General features: G+C 42.3%; 1 protein-coding gene across 6 annotated transcripts in view; it reads left to right on the top strand.

The window, feature by feature from the left end:
* banp (BTG3 associated nuclear protein) overlaps positions 1-17,001 on the top strand; it is a 152,375-nt gene that overhangs the window by 90,576 nt on the left and 44,798 nt on the right. The window lies entirely within an intron of this gene.

The following is a 17,001-nucleotide window of genomic DNA, read 5'->3' as shown; positions in this document are numbered from 1 at the left end:
AGAGGTAAATTAGCAGTAAAGCAGTGTGTGGAAGGTCAGTCAGTAAGCTACAGGAAAGGTTTTGTTGAGGTCTGGGGGAAGATTGGAAAGGAAAGTCATGTGGTTCTGTTATCAGTTGTTGTTGGGGGTTTTTTTCCCCCCCGGTTCGTTGCAATGGCGGCTGGTGTTTTTAATTAAAAAGCATTATGGATTTTCCAGAAACGTTTTGTGGGAATTTGATGGTTTCAGAGGTGAAAGAGATGTAATGATGTCACCGCTGGGTGAATGATCACAAGTCAGTGTAGGATGGCCAACCATAAACAATCATATTTCATTACAAAATGTTCTGGTTCATTTCTATATAGTCTGTTTTCTGTGAACTTGTCTTAACCTGTTTGATGTTTTGCGTCATTTAAACAGGTTTTTCCCCTTTTTTTGGGGGTTTTGACACAGAACAGTGGCGAGAGCACTGAATAGAATAGAATAGACATGGTATTGCCTGTTTAGCTACGTGGCCAGCTTTCTTCACATCTGATTGCACTGTAACATTTTTGTGTGGCTATTTAAATAGAGAAGAAAGAGGGAACAGCGAACCTACAGCTGCAGAACTCATTCAGAAAGACGCCAGTGTTTGTTGTTGGTTTTTCTCCCCCCTTCTGTTACCGGAATGATGCAAACAGGCCCGCCAACAGGGGGGGACAAACGGGTATGTTGTCCCGGGCCCAGGAATGGGGGGGGGGCCCCAGAACTGGGCTCTCATGAAGTTGCGATTAAATTATTTTATTTCATTTCAAAATGTGTTGATTGGGGGAGAAATGTGCTATATTTGCATTCAATAAATGATTTCTAGATCTTTTGCCTTTATTGTCTTTGAAAAAGGCGTCAAGAACCCACTACCACCCCTAATGCAAAAATGGTTTGGTCTGACTCTTTGATTAAGGGGAAAAAAACGACATCGTTCGATCATAGGCGCTTCGACAATCAGCGTGCGTGCCATTTGCCAACATGCACAAGTCAGGAGCACAGAAAAGAAAAGAGAAAAAGAGAGGAAGAAACCAAGAGACTCAGGGGCTCACTGCATAAATATTTTAAAAAAGATTGGGATGATGCAGCAGGTACTAGCAAAGGCAGTGGGGCAGCTGAGCCAGGTAAGACACAGCCAACTTTTTCCAGCCCCGTAAAGTAACCCCAACCAAGGCACGCGCGGCACGCAATTCATGTTACAAACGAGGGGAGAGCAAGTCACACTGAACACCATATCAAACGCACAGGGCATTGAATCATTTCATAACCACAACGGCTTAATAACATTGTGTTTCATATAATAACATTGTGTTTCATATATCTGACTGTGGCTGGAGGTGAGCGGGCCTTTAGTAAAATGAAGCTTATAAAAAACTACCTGCGCTCAAACATGTCACAGGAGAGGCTCAATGGGCTGGCAATGCTCTCTATAGAGCACGAACTTGCGAAAAAGCTGGACTTCAATGACCTTATTGACGACTTTGCCACAACAAAAGTCCGGCGCATTGCATTTCGCACCTGAATAGTTGCAGACTAAGGAAATGTTAAAACTGTAAAAATGTTGAAATGCTAAAATGAAATGGTTGTTGACCGGTTGAATGGTTTTTGAATACCTGTCATTTAAGGGTTGGAGTGAGTAGAGACTGGGATAAGAGAGGTGGGTGTGTGTGTGGGTTGGCCCGGGGGGGTTGTTGGGGGGGCCCATTCAGAGCATTTTGTCCTGGGCCCAGCCAAAGCTGTCAGCGGCCCTGGATGCAAATATCAGTTTCCGTAAAATTATATTCCGATCCAGAGTGTTTGGGTTGAAGGGGGCGCCACAGGTTCAGCTGAGTATTTGTTCGAAAACTTCACCGCTTTCTGAATCATCAATGAGTCGTAAGGAATCTTTTCAAACGACATGTCCTTTCCACGTTGGAGGAACAACTAAAGCTCAAACCTGCCAATGTCAGAGGTTCTGTCAGACTTCCAGGTGGCCCAGTCATATTTCAGACAAGCAGCTAACCGAGGATGTTCTCACTCAACCTCTGTTCGCCCTGTGCACCAAAGCCTGCTTTCAGCTGGATCTTATCAGCTGGAGAACAGATTCTGTCGCGCTAATTAAAGGCTTTCAGAGGTTACGAGGGTTGTGCGGTGACCTTTTGGTCTTTGTTGCTTTCATTTATTTATATCTTATTTTCTTTATTTCTTGTTTACTTTTTTCATGATTTTTGCTGTTCTGTATTTATTCTGTCTCTTTTATCTTTGTATGTCGTCTTCTGACTTTTTCTTCTTCCCTCCACATCTGTTCTGGCTCTGGTTCGCCTGCTGCAGATGTTGTTGACATTTGATGACTGTAGATACAAATGACTGTAGATTTTTTTTTTTTTTTAAGGTGAGCAGATTGTGATAGAATGGGCTGAAAACGATGTGGGTAAAATGGGCCTTGCCTCTGTAACTTTTGGGCTGAAGCGCTGAGTTTGATCATTTTGAGCCCTGGTGCAGATGGTACTCCTGGTTCTGATGAATTCTGGTATCTCCATGCTTTAACGGCATGTTCAGCTTTCTCAACCTTTTCCGAATATAGCAAGTATTAGACCTCATAGTAAAGGGAAAAAATTCCCCAATATGCATGTTTGATTTTATTCTGAGAGAAGCGATGAGCCAATGCAACCACCATGATGTCACTATCTTAATAAAAGTGCTCTGATATTGCAGCTATGATAGAGCCTTGAGTTCAACTCGCAAAGTTTGTTAGTTCGTGCAGCATTCGAGTTCACAACTCCTTCTGTTTTGGGGTGTGTCAGGCTTTTATTTGTCTTTTCTAATTGAATTTAGTGAGATTCATATGTCGTGAAGATACTGGAACACAGATAAAGGGATTTTATAAGATGACTTGTTGTACAGTTGGTTATTGTTTTTCAGAGCAAGGGCCTTGCCGAATGTTTTTCACATTAAGCTGTTGTTGTTTTGTTCTGTCATCTTTGCTCCATTTGTTGGATGGGTTTGGTGTCCTGTGTTACTGCTGAAGGCATTACTGCATAACTGAAAGATTTATTTATTATCCCTTTTCCTCTCGTTTGTTTTTGGGCCTAGCAACCGATGCACACGGAGTGAGGATTTCAGTTCACTGTGTTCTCTATACTGCACTCATCTTGTACCTCGTGGATAGACTGAATAGATATAGCAGGTTCGATGATCTAACTTTGTCTCCAAGCAAAAAGCTTTAGTGGTCTGTTATGACCCAGCTCAAGACCGTAACAAAAGAGGAGGACACACATCTTTAAATAAGAAAACTCAAGAATTTATTAGAAGAAACATAAACAAAACTTAAACTGAAGAAAGAGTTAAAGGCAAATAAAATAATGCAAAAAAAAAAACAAACTCCACAAACCAAGAACCCAAAAAGGACCGCTGCCACCAGTTCCTTCCTCTCTCTCTCTCTCTGGTATCTGCCAAAGTGATCTTATATAGAGGCTGAACCAGACGGGAGGAGCCAAGACAAAACAGGAAAACCAAATGAGCCCAGAGATCGTTACAGGTCTATCCCAGGTCTTTCATACAGTGGTGCTTGAAAGTTTGTGAACCCTTTAGAATTTTCTATATTTCTGCATAAATATGACCTAAAACAACATCAGATTTTCACACAAGTCCTAAAAGTAGATAAAGAGATCCCAGTTAAACAAATGAGAGAAAAATATGATACTTGGTCATTTATTTATTGAGGAAAATGATCCAGTATTACATATCTGTGAGTGGCAAAAGTATGCGAACCTTTGCTTTCAGTATCTGGTGTGACCCCCTTGTGCAGCAATGACTGCAACTAAACGTTTGCGGTAACTGTTGATCAGTCCTGCACACCGGCTTGGAGGAATTTTAGCCCGTTCCTCCGTACAGAACAGCTTCAACTCTGGGATGTTGGTGGGTTTCCTCACATGAACTGCTCGCTTCAGGTCCTTCCACAACAGTTCGATTGGATTAAGGTCAGGACTTTGACTTGGCCATTCCAAAACATTAATGTTATTCTTCTTTAACCATTCCTTGGTAGGACGACTTGTGTGCTTCGGGTCGTTATCTTGCTGCATGACCCACCTTCTCTTGAGATTCAGTTCATGGACAGATGTCCTGACATTTTCCTTTAGAATTCACTGGTATAATTCAGAATTCATTGTTCCATCAATGATGGCAAGCCGTCCTGGCCCAGATGCAGCAAAACAGACCCAAACCATGATACTATCACCAGCATGCTTCACAGATGGGATAAGGTTCTTATGCTGGAATGCAGTGTTCCTTTCTCCAAACATAACGCTTCTCATTTAAACCAAAAAGTTCTATTTTGGTCTCATCCGTCCACAAAACATTTTTCCAATAGCCTTCTGGCTTGTCCACGTGATCTTTAGCAAACTACAGACGAGCAGCAATGTTCTTTTTGGTCTCATCCGTCCACAAAACATTTTTCCAATAATCTTCTGGCTTGTCCATGTGATCTTTAGCAAACTGCAGACGAGCAGCAATGTTCTTTTTGGAGAGCAGTGGCTTTCTCCTTGCAATCCTGCCATGCACACCATTGTTGTTCAGTGTTCTCCTGATGGTGGACTCATGAACATTAACATTAGCCAATGTGAGAGAGGCCTTCAGTTGCTTAGAAGTTACCCTGGAGTCCTTTGTGACCTCGCCGACTATTACACGCCTTGCTCTTGGAGTGATCTTTGTTGGCCGACCACTCCTGGGGAGGGTACCAATGGTCTTGAATTTCCTCCATTTGTACACAGTCTGTCTGACTGTGGATTGGTGGAGTCCAAACTCTTTAGAGATGGTTTTGTAACCTTTTCCAGCCTGATGAGCATCAACAACGCTTTTTCTGAGGTCCTCAGAAATCTCCTTTGTTCGTGCCATGATACACTTCCACAAACGTGTTGTGAAGATCAGACTTTGATCGATCCCTGTTCTTTAAATAAACCAGGGTGCCCACTCGCACCTGATTGTCATCCCATTGATTGAAAACACCTGACTCTAATTTCACCTTCAAATTAACTGCTAATCCTAGAGGTTCACATACTTTTGCCACTCACAGATATGTAATATTGGATCATTTTCCTCAATAAATAAATGACCAAGTATAATATTTTTGTCTCGTTTGTTTAACTGGGTTCTCTTTATCTACTTTTAGGACTTGTGTGAAAATCTGATAAGGTTTTAGGTCATATTTATGCAGAAATATAGAAAATTCTAAAGGGTTCACAAACTTTCAAGCACCACTGTAGGGCATTGTTTCAGCAGTTGGTCACAGACACTTCCTGGGTACCGGCCAATTTTACCAACCATCACCGTGCATGTTTCTGCAAAAATTATCATGTGACACATATTGTTTTTGTCTTAATCATGTTTCCAAGGATAAACACCACCTGACATGTTCTTGTTATCCAGTGCCAAAACAGGTTATATGGAAATCCTGTGTCGGAACATTTTGTCTGGAAATGTTTCTCCTTCGTGCCAGTTTTTGTTGGTCTTTTAGTGAATCTTGGGTCAATCATGCTTAAGTTTATGGTGAAGCTAGAAGTACTCTGAATTAGCTGGGTTTGTTTTAACAGTGTGGAACTTCATGCTTGTGAACTGAACGGTAACAGATAAAGAGCAGCGAGGAGCAGCTGATTTGAGAACGTCGCTCGAGTCAGCTGATGAGTGTTTCTTTCATCGCTTCCACTTCCAAGGATTGTTGGAAGCCCTCAGTTTATTGAACCTTTGCAGCTGAACATGCAACCGAGTCTCAACTAGAGGTTTACAGTTCCGGTTCCTTCAGCGGGTTGGTTTGGAGAAGTATTTGTTGAAATCAAACGCACACGCACCACAGATACCTGTTCTCCAGTCTGCCGCGGTCTTTTATGTGGCAAGAATGATGAATAGATGGTAACACATGAAAAAGTTTGGATGAAACAATGTGTGTCTAAGTGAGAGAGCAAGACTGGGCCTCGACTTGAAGCGTGACTTTATTCGTTTTTCTCAGTTTTATTACAGTTCAGGCATTCCCTCATTTAAATCTTCATTTAAAAAGATCACATTAAGGCTGGAATTTGAATTGGGAAATGTCAGTGTAACCCTTAAGGCTGTGTGTGTGTGAGCACTTGTGTATTAACGAACTTCCTTTCCTCCTAACTACTCACCATGCGTGCTTCTCATTAAAATGTCCTCCACAATTCAAGTCCTTGACAGATTTGGACAGGTTTCCTGGTGTCAAAACATCTTATATGAAACTAATTTCAAGCTTTTATAAGAGATGGCTGTGCTTATAACATTAAAGTGAAGTAGTCATACTGAGTTATACTTTGAATTTATATTTCCTACTTCGAGATACTGTATTTTATTGTTGCAATGTGATACTTTGTGTATGCAGCCTTTCATATCTGTCAAACACGGAGAACTCATTTGTGAACAGACTTGGCAGAAGTCTCTTTCAGATGTTAACATTGCCATTGCTATTTAGCATCACTCAGCTGTTTGTACTTAAAAGATTTTATTCATTTTCATAGCTATAATCTAATTTGCTGTATTATCTGTGAATTTGGGAGTGAGTCACCCATCAGGTGCCCCAATCGTGTGTGTGTGTGTGTGTGTTTTTATATACTACTGAGGACCAAACGTCCCCACAAGATTAGTAAAATCTGACAATTTCGACCTTGTGGGAAAATTCAGATGGTCTTTATTTGTTTGTTTGTTTGTTTGTTTGTGGCGGCACGGTGGTGTAGTGGTTAGCATGGTCGCCTCACAGCAAGAAGGTTCCGGGTTCGAACCCAGCGGCCAGCGAGGGCCTTTCTGTGTGGAGTTTGCATGTTCTCCCCGTGTCTGTTGCCCCTTTTCCACCAAATCAGTTCCAGGGCTGGTTCGGGGCCAGTGCTGGTGCTGGTTCACAACTCGTTCAACTTGCGAGCCAGCTGAGAACCAGTTTGCTTTTCCATAGCTCGCGGTGCTAAGGGGAGCCACGTCATTACGTCGCTGTATACGTCAGTTACGTCGCAGCATTTGCATAAACCTTAGCGCGAACATCGAAGCAACAACAACATGGAGAAGAAGAAGCAGCAACAACAACAATAATGGATGACTTCGCGTTTGTACAGCTGCTGCTTCTCATCGCTTTTTAATTTTCTTTTTAGTTTTCTTTTTAAAAAGAAAACCCGGTTCCAAACTAAGCACTGGCCCCGAACCAGCCCTGGAACTGCTTTGGTGGAAAAGGGGCATGAGTGGGTTTCCTCCGGGTGCTCCGGTTTCCCCCACAGTCCAAAGACATGCAGTTAGGTTGACGTGGGGTGGCCTTGGGCTGAAGTGCCCTTGAGCAAGGTACCTAACCCCTGACTGCCCCCCGGGCGCTCTGGGCTGCCCACTGCTTTGGGTGTGTGTGCGTGTGTTCACTGCTTCAGATGGGTTAAATGCAGAGGATGAATTTCACTGTGCTTGGTGTGCATGTGACGAATAAAGGTTTCTTCTAAAAAATTGGGGGGGGGAGCCCAAAAAATTTCCTTTTCATTTCTGAGGTTGAGGTGAGGGTCAGGTTTAGGTGCAGGCACAGCATTAATTAACTGCAATAATAATTATGTCAATGAACGCCGCCGCCAGGACACTTTAACAAGGTGTTAAGTTTAGCAGTATCAGCAGTCATTTAGTCCTTTTATCAATCCTTTGATCACCGTTCTTGATAGTTGTTAGTGATCAACACCTAAGCCATCTCAGTTAACCCTCTGTTTTATGGCGTTAACACGTATTGTTAACTTGCCTGCAGACTTGATTACTTATTGTTTGTCTCTGGTGGGAAAAGGAATGCATGGCTCAGTGTGTCATGCAAGCAGGCAAATGACAGATGTAATTTCAGGAAGAGTGTTTATTTACAAACAGGCAGGCAAACAGTTCAAAAATGTCAGGCAAGGGCAGGGTCGTGAAACGGGCAACGGTCATGTGAGACACAAACAGCATGGCAGGGGAAAAGACGAAAGGCAAAGTCCAAATACACAAAACAAAGCCAAAGCCAGAAAGGCAATACACACATACAAGACTTGGCAATGTGAGACACTAGGTACAGCGTGTATACTTCACCAAGTCTGTGTGTTTCGAGAGTCTTTAAAAGGGCACGCTGTGATTGCACTCTAATCCAGAACAGGTGCATAGTACTGTAATAGTCCTAATAGCACGGCATGCTCCCAGCACTAAAGCACGTGGACGTAACGCAGTGAATTTTTTTTTTAAGACTGTGACTCCTTGTCATTAAAGGCAGGGGACACGAACTTAGTTTGCTATATGTGAAAGTTCATATTAAAAGAGTTCGTTATAGCGGGTTTGCAGTGTATTTTTGATAGCGCTATGGTCAGGACTTTGGAAAGGCCACTTCAGTATTGCCATGACATTCATGTTCATGATGAGTGTAAGTAAACTTCTGACTGCAGCTGTAACAGTGTGCTCACTGTACAAGCAATTGCAGATGAGGATCAGCTTTCACCTGGAGAAATCCCTTACAAAGTCCTACTTTTGGAGGAAAATCAACACAAGCTATCTATCCTGTGACTTTTTTTCCCTCAAGGTGGTTGTTTCTACACTATTTTATATATAAAAAAGGAAAGGGGTTTTATCTGAGGAGAAATAAAGAGAACTGGAGGTGTTGCAGGTCCCCAAATTAGTCTGTGAATCTGTGATAATCATATCCGGCCCAGTGTTGTAGTCGAGTCACTAAACCTCGAGTACAAGTTCAGTCTCGAGTCCCCGGTGTTCAAGTCCAAGTCATTAAAAAAAAAATTTGTCGAGTCCGAGAACAAGACTCCGACCACACCATTTGACGGTGGCTGTTTTAGCGCTAGTAACATTAGTCTGTTTCTGAACATGACGTATGAACAGGTGAATGTGCGTTCTCTTTATCAGGGAGTGCGAAGTATTCTGTCAGAGATGGCTGGGAGACGGATGTAAGTGCAGAAGGTGCGTTTATTAATACAAGTGAAGACGGGTAAACAATCCAGAGTGGATCGTGAAACAGGCAGTAGGTCGAGCGAGGCACAAACAGGCGATCGTAGACTCGGCAGCATCAAAGACGAGAAACAGGAAATCCGGGATCAGGAAACCAAACAAGGAAATAAGGCTCAGTAATGTGTCAACAGTGCACAACTCAATACTTCGCAAAGTAAGTGTGTTTTCACAGTTTTTAATACAGATGCGCTGATTGCGCCTTCATCCCGTGCAGGTGCGAGTCGCTTATGGCGTGAGAGTCCGCTTGGCTGTCCGAGAGTCTGTCTGATGCACGCGCCAAGGCGCGTGCACGAAATTAGTACAAAATGAATGTAGATGTAAATATCTTATGCCAAATTATTATGGCATGATAGAAAAAATAAAGAAAAAATCCGAGTCCTCATCTCCAATTTACGAATCCTAATGCAGTTAATGCACGAGTCCGAGTCGAGTCACGAGTCCTTAAAATTAGGGCACGATTCAGATTCTAGTCCGAGTCCTGGACTCGAGTACTACAAGCCTGATCCGCCCTAAAATCTTATAATATGCATGTGCAGTTATACTTATTGTGCTTTTGGCTTGACCACCAGTGATGCTGCAGGGTAACCATGGTTTGGTTTGTGTCTCCTTCTCTCATAATATTTATGGTTCAGTGCTGTTTTCAGAACGTCACTGTTTGCAGCTGGAGAGTCATCGTGGCCTGATTGACTTACAAATCCCAAAAATTTGCACGAAATCTAACTTGGCAGTTTTAAATTAGTTACATATAACAGCTTTAGTGTTGGTACCAGGCTTAATCACAGTCCCATCGATTTTGGTTAGTGAAATGAGTTCTGTGATCTGTCTTAGGTTGCTTCAAACTGTTCCATCTTGTTATACCGAGCCCTGCTGGAATCCCACTGCAGTTTATAAAAGTCACCTGCAATTTTTGCACACATGTCTGACGGATAGTTAATAAGCAGTCATCATTTTACAGTTCACTGCGCACTCATAACTCAATTCTACATCGCCATTCGCTTTACTGTTCTTTGCAGAACATTTTTTTCTTCCAACTGTTTATTTCTGCATTACGAATTAAAGTAGATAGCGCCGTTATGTAGAACGCTTTGCATTTATAGTTCTCTTTACATATTTGTGAAGCCTGATGACTCAGTGCTCGTGTTATAATTAAAGCCGTATGACTTCCCCTTAATCATACTGTAGGGATGTGAGTGATCCTCCCCAAGTTTGGTTAAGAAACAGGAGACACTGTGGTAAAGCTGGCAAATTTTCTCAGTACCAGTGGAGACGCATTGGGCACCACGATGACTCTGCGCAACCTCGAGACACGCCAGTGACTCACAGCTTCAAAGCCAAGGTTTGGATTGTGGTATGAGGAGGAGCCTGAGCCTGCACTGCATCTTTAATTGAGGTTTGTGTGGCATTTTGTGCTGAGGGACAGATTCTTTCTCCTGCTAATTAAGAATGGATGGCAGTTCTGTCCTCTGCTTGTGTCACACAGAATGTGCTGTTGCGAGTCTTTAGGCGGTGAGGTCATCATGGGGAGACAGAGAAGTGTGACAATACATGAATAACAGGAGGCTAACGAGAACGAACGGAGTGACATTGCTGAACAAATTATTCACGGTGCTCATTGGTGGTTTTTCCTCAGCTTTGTGGTCTGTGTGTGTCTGCTTGTGTGTGAATGTTTTGCCTGCCTTTGCTGATCACATACTGGGACATAGTCTCTGTCAGCGTCAGCTCGAAAATTATTGAGCTTTACACCAGCACACCACACACACACAGACTAGAGATGTAAGTGAATCAGTCAGTGCGTTTACATGCACATAGAGAAAATCGAATTTCTGCCGTAGCTCGACTGAAATCGAAGTTCTAAATGCCATGGAAACACCTTAGCTCGGCTGAAATCGAACCGAACTGGATTTCTCGTAATCGAGCTACGCGACCTAGATTATGCGATTGTAGCCGAGCTACTTAGTGCATGTAAACCCTATCGAGCTACGTAGTCGAGCTACTTACTTCAGCACTGCCCCTTCCGGAAGTGACGAGTGACGAGACCACAAGCGGGAAACACAACAGCCTCGGTCGGCATGACAACAGTAGTAGTAGTAGCAAGCAGGAGGAACAAGGAGAACGAACGAACACGGAACTGATAACTTTGTTTACACTCTTGAATAGCTCTTCTTCATGACGACAACCGGAAGTGTACCAACACGATGGGGCGTGTAGCGCCACCTGTGGCTCGGGTGCACAATGTACCTCACACAATAGATAGTCTGGAGGGACTATGTCTCTCGGCTGGCCTGGGAACACCTCGGTGTTCTTCCCGAGGAGCTGGCCGAGGTGTCTGGGGAAAGGGAAGTTTGGGCTTCCATGCTTAGACTGCTGCCTCCGCGACCCGGTCCCGGATAAGCGGAAGAAGACGAGACGAGACGAGACAATAGATAGTTTTCACTGACGTCACGGCATTCCGGGGAACGCCCCCCAGCTGCCATGTTGGAGGGCAAACAAAACGGACCATCGCCACTACCGGCTACGTTATCTCGGACGAATTTATGAAGTCATATAGTCAGTTTTCTAAAATAAAGATCAATGTCGGCAAAATCAAGCAAACAGAAGTATATAGATACATTAGACGACATCTCACGACAACGGTATGCAGCCAAACTGGCCTTGATTAGGGGAATTGACCCCTACGAAGTGGACAAAGATGCATTTTCAAGTGACTATGCAGGGCTGCCAAAGCCTGAAACTGCCAAAGCCTGCTCCAAAGCCTGAAACTGACTTCATCAAACTTTAAAGGCTGTCTGATATATACAACTTTATATATTCACAGCGCGCCTTTTGGCGGATGCCGCCTGAATCGCGCAGATCCGGGGGTTTTTTTGTTAAGGGGGGGCGTTGGGATTGTCTGATTGTAATTTCAAAGTAAATTCTGTATTAAAATTACTAAATAAGCAAATCCGTTACAGTCCATGAAACAGGAAGTATAAGAATGAGAAAAAAAACAGTTTAAATCGGGAAGCTGCGCACATTTGCGCAGTCCTGCACACCGCTCGGGCTGCACAAATGTGCGCAGTTTCCCGATTTAAACTGTTTTTTTTTTTCTCATCCTTATACTTCCTGTTTCATGGACTGTAACGGATTTGCTTATTTAGTAATTTTAATACAGAATTTACTTTGAAATTATAATCAGACACTCCCTAAAAAAAAACCCAGATCTGCGCGATTCAGGCGGCATCCGCCAAAAGGCGCGCTGTTTGCATCCCAAACACAAATTAAATCATACAGAATAGACCTAAAATGTTTTTCAAAAATGACCCTTGCGTGAGTGAAGTGACAAGTTTCAAATAGAAACGTGACAAACGAGCGATATTAAGTGTACATTACAATGTAAACGTACACTCAGCGGTTCCAGTTAGGCATTCTCCAGAGATTGTTCACATGATGTTTTGGTTTCCAAAAACAAACTTAAACACAATTGATTGTTTATTTAAACAACTTACCACTTATAAAATGATCGGAGCAGACTTTGCTGTGTTTGGAAGGCTGATAATCCTTGCGGTTGATTCTCGCAAGCCATAGATTTCTCCTTTGTATGCTGAGTTTCTTTGTTTGCTCGCCTTCGTGCTCCCGTACAGTGGGAATTCCATAAAAGCTCCGCTTGACTTCATCATCTGACCTATTACGACAGCCGTGAATACAACAGGTGTGCACCATTGCTAGCTTTAAATAGTAGTAATGTAACTATAAATGTAAATAATATATAAATGAATGTAACTCGCGGGCTACAATGTGTGCTTAGTGACCCGTACGGTAAGCTAGTCCTCCAAGATGGCCGCCACCAGGGAATCTCCGACTCTGTGACGTCATGTGAAAACTATCTATAGCTCGATTTCCTTGTGTGCATGTAGGATTGGATTTCTCTGACACCCCTGCTGGGACCCTTAGCTCGATTACCGACAGCAGCTCGATTTGGATGTGCATGTAAACGCACTGAGTGTTATAGTAGAGTCACTAAACCTCTAGTCCGAGTCCAGTCTCGAGTCCCCGGTGTTCAAGTCATTAATGAAAATTCCGAGCCGAGTCCGAGAACAAGACTCCAACGACACCATGTGACGGTGGCTGTTGCTGTCTTTATGTGAAAGCGTCTCTGCTGCTGTGTTGGACTAATATTACTGCTCGACTGCCCCATTTTAGTTAATAGGCTACAGATAAAAAGCTTGTTCATCGCTTAGCAAGCCCCGCCCACTATCAACAGGGCAAATAACATGAGAGAGGGTTAACACTAGCTAGTTCATCGCTCAGCAAGCAAGCCCCGCCCACTATCAACAGGGCAATGAACATAGCATGTCACTTACTTCTCTGGGTGGAGTCTTGCCAAATGACCATTGAAGTTCGAGGTTGTACCCATCGTTTCCTCGATAGTTCTTCTACATATGGAACACATTTTTTTTTTCCTCCCCCCACTCCACAAGAAGTCTGTATAAACAAAGTGGACAATCCTAGAGGCGTTCTCTCCAGGCATTTTAGCGCCATTAATGTTAGTTTATTCCTGAACATGACGTATGAACATTTGAATGTGCATTCTCTTGCACAAAATTAGTACAAAAATGAATATAGATATAAATATCTTATGTCAGAATTATTATGGCATGTTACAAAAAATAAAGGAAAAAATCCGAGTCCTTGTCTCGAATTTACGAGTACGAATGCAGCTAATGCACGAGTCCGAGTCCAAGTCAAGTCACGAGTCCTTAAAATTAGGGCACGAGTCGGACTCGAGTGCTACAAGCCTGAACTGAATGCAAGTACATTATTCAGATTGAACAGGTAATTTGTTTTCTTCCAAGCGGATAAAAATACAGATACGAATAGGTGGCCTGCACCCCCCGCCCCACACCACCCCCTAAAGCCTAGGTCACAACCGGACGTACGATTTTTTGGCTGTGCGATTTTTGGCGTTTCCTAAATCGCTGCGGTTTTTTTGTTCATGGAGAAAGACGCGTGTTGGCCGTAAGTTTGTCTTGCAACCTGAAAAAAAACGTAAGCGCCCGTAGAGTTTGTTTGACATGACAAAGAACCTCTGCGGCCGGTCAACGGCTCGAAAATCAGCACGTCACACGCGCGCCCTCCGTGCGTTTCTTGCGTTTTTTGCACGTAGACCGGCCGCAGGAGCACGTACGGCCGGTTGTGACCGAGGCTTAAGACAGCTTGCCAGAAAGGTTCAGAAAAGCATCTGATTGAAACGAGGGGTGTGTATTGGGACTACAGTCTTGCAGAAGACGCCAAAAAAAACAAAAACACAAAGTTGAGCAAGCTGGTGGATTTCACCTGCGTGCGGATGTGAGTGAGCAGTCAGATGTGAGGCGAAAATAAAGATCTCCTTCATGAACATGCAGCAGTCCTTAGTAACTGCCTGGTCTTGGTTGCGGTTGTTTAAATTAGGCTATTTTGTTTAGCCTTTGGACAATGGAACTAAACTAAATCAATTAGAAAATATCACTGGAAGGTATAAACAAAAATAATAAATGAATGAGTGGAATTAAAAACAGTCCCAGACAAATATTTGGAACATTAAACAGATACAGACACAGATAATGGTATTGCGTTACGCCCTTAAGACACATTCATTTGTTATTAAGTAATTTTATAAACATGGATGTTCTCATCCACATCAGCAGGGCCTCTATTGTTGACTAGTCAATCCATGAGAGTTTAGAGGAATCGCTGCATTTATGAACGATTGGGGGAAAATGAAATTCCTCTTCTTGTAGTCATGTCCATCAAATAGATTGTGATAATGTAGTAGATTGAGAACACACACTGACACAGCACACTGTCAGTTCTTCAAGGTCTGTGTTTATTCTTTACAATGTCTGTGTGTTGCACTTTTTTTTTCTTTCCCATTTACAAAACTATGGTCTTAATCTTATTCATTTTCTACAGGAATTTGCAATCTAGTAATCTAAATCGTGTGGTTTGGACAAGATAGATTGCATTTGAGGTAACAGTGACTTGGGAGGTTTCTAATCAGATATTCCATACAACTTATGTTGAAAATGGAAAACGTATTAAAATTTATTTCGAGATCGTTTCTTGCCAGGAACAAAATCAGGTCGTCATTTACTGTATCAAGTTTAGGCTGCATGCAAACTCCACAACTAATGCTAATGTAATCCATACACATAAATCCACACACACATGCAGGCACGCACTTAGTTTCCATATCACTGGAATTATTTTTCTGGTCTCCTGTGAATGAGTGTCTACACTCATAAAGCACCAGTGAAAAGCTTGGACACATCTTCTAATTCAATGGTTTTTCTTTATTTTTATGAATTAAAAGACACTTTAAGTTTTGAATGAATGAATGAATGAATGAATTTATTTATTTCGAACATGTATATTTCGAACATGTATAAAAATGTATGTAACTGTACATACAAAAGAAAGAAAATGAGAAAGTGACAAAAAAAGACTAAATAAAATAACATAAAGAGCTAAGACATTACAATACACCGCACATTGTTCGAAAAAGGAGTGGGAAGAAGTACAATACTAATGACGGATGTCGTTTCTCTTTACTTAGTCGAGCCATGGGCGTCACCACCATTGAATGTGAAGGGGGCGTGTCCCCTTCACATTTCATAATTCTTTGCTTGGACCCCCCCCCCACATGTAACATAAAATATTAGTTCACCCAGCGCCGTTTCTATTGCTTCATGAAAGAATCCTTTCCACTTGATCAATAAGAGAATACACATACGGTACCACTGAAAATCCACTCCGGGTTTTCCGGGCGTTACCTACAACAGCTCACCGCACACAAGTGAAGTGAATCTCAGGTGCAGCTGCTCGAAAGTGGAGGAGGTGACGTCAACCCCATTGCAACCTCACAATGTCTAGCTTTTGCTAAAACCTTATTCTTTTGTTATATGCCCTCAAAATTAACCCTAGGACACGTTAAATTAATGTTCAACTAAACAATGAAATAAGCTCAGCTTAATGGGGTATTCTTGGTTGATGATTAATTGTTTGCAGTATTTGCTCCTCCCCAGACAGAATGGACATAAGGAAATTCTTTACAAAGAAGCGGAAAGTAAGTCAGAATTTCCCCACAGGACAGGGTTTTTTGTCCCAATGGAAATGTTAGTGCAGTTAGCTGGCTAGTCAATGTTAGATGTATCAGCTAGCTTAACCTTAGCTATCATTTAATTCAAACCCAGTAGGCCTGCCTTACTGTAATGCCAAGAATGAGGTAAAGTCTGCTCTGATGATATTTATTGATTCCCTGTTGTGATCTGAAGAACTTGTTTTGTCTGGTCTGGAAAGTAAGATGGGAAATCAGTGTATGGGGAAGGAATAGTAGAGAGGAAAGCGATGGAGAGAGATGGATGTTATTCCAGGTGGATTGTGAAGGAAAGGGGGATAAAAGTTATGAAGTGGTAGAAATTGTGGTGGCACCAATATAAGGAGTTATATCTATAAATCTGTTTGTTATACTCATCTGGAAATGTTACTGTAGTACCACCATTGCATGTAGGTTGACAAAACTGCACTTGTTCATTGTGTGAAGTTCTCTTTTATGTGTCATTGCTTGACACAGTGTAATTTTGTGTTATGAAGACTGCATGATGCCATGCCATTTTTGTTCTGAGTATCGCTAAATCAGAAAAAAGTAAAACGCACCCACTAAAGTCACTGTTGATGGTTAACAAAATTGCACCTGTTCGTTGTGTGAAGTTATTTTTTATGCATCACCGTTGCTTGACACAGTGTAATTTTGTGTTATGAAGTTTGCATGATCCCATGTCATGCCTGTTCATTGTGTGAAATTATGAATATTCTTATTTTTAAACATACAGTTGAGTGTCACTATTGCTTGGCACAGTGGCATGTTGTGTTCCATCTAAAACTAAATAAAAAAGGAAACACAAAATAAAAAGTAAAATGCACCCATAAAGTCATTGTTGGTGATTAATTGTGTCACATTCATCTCATTATCTTAGGCAGAGCAGCGGGTTTAAAAACAGGCTGATG

The sequence above is a fragment of the Neoarius graeffei genome, chromosome 2 (assembly GCF_027579695.1).
Source record: "Neoarius graeffei isolate fNeoGra1 chromosome 2, fNeoGra1.pri, whole genome shotgun sequence".
In the NCBI taxonomy this organism is placed as follows: Eukaryota; Metazoa; Chordata; class Actinopteri; order Siluriformes; family Ariidae; genus Neoarius; species Neoarius graeffei.
Note: the sequence above shows the minus strand (reverse complement) of the source record. Positions and strands in the feature narration are given on the sequence as shown.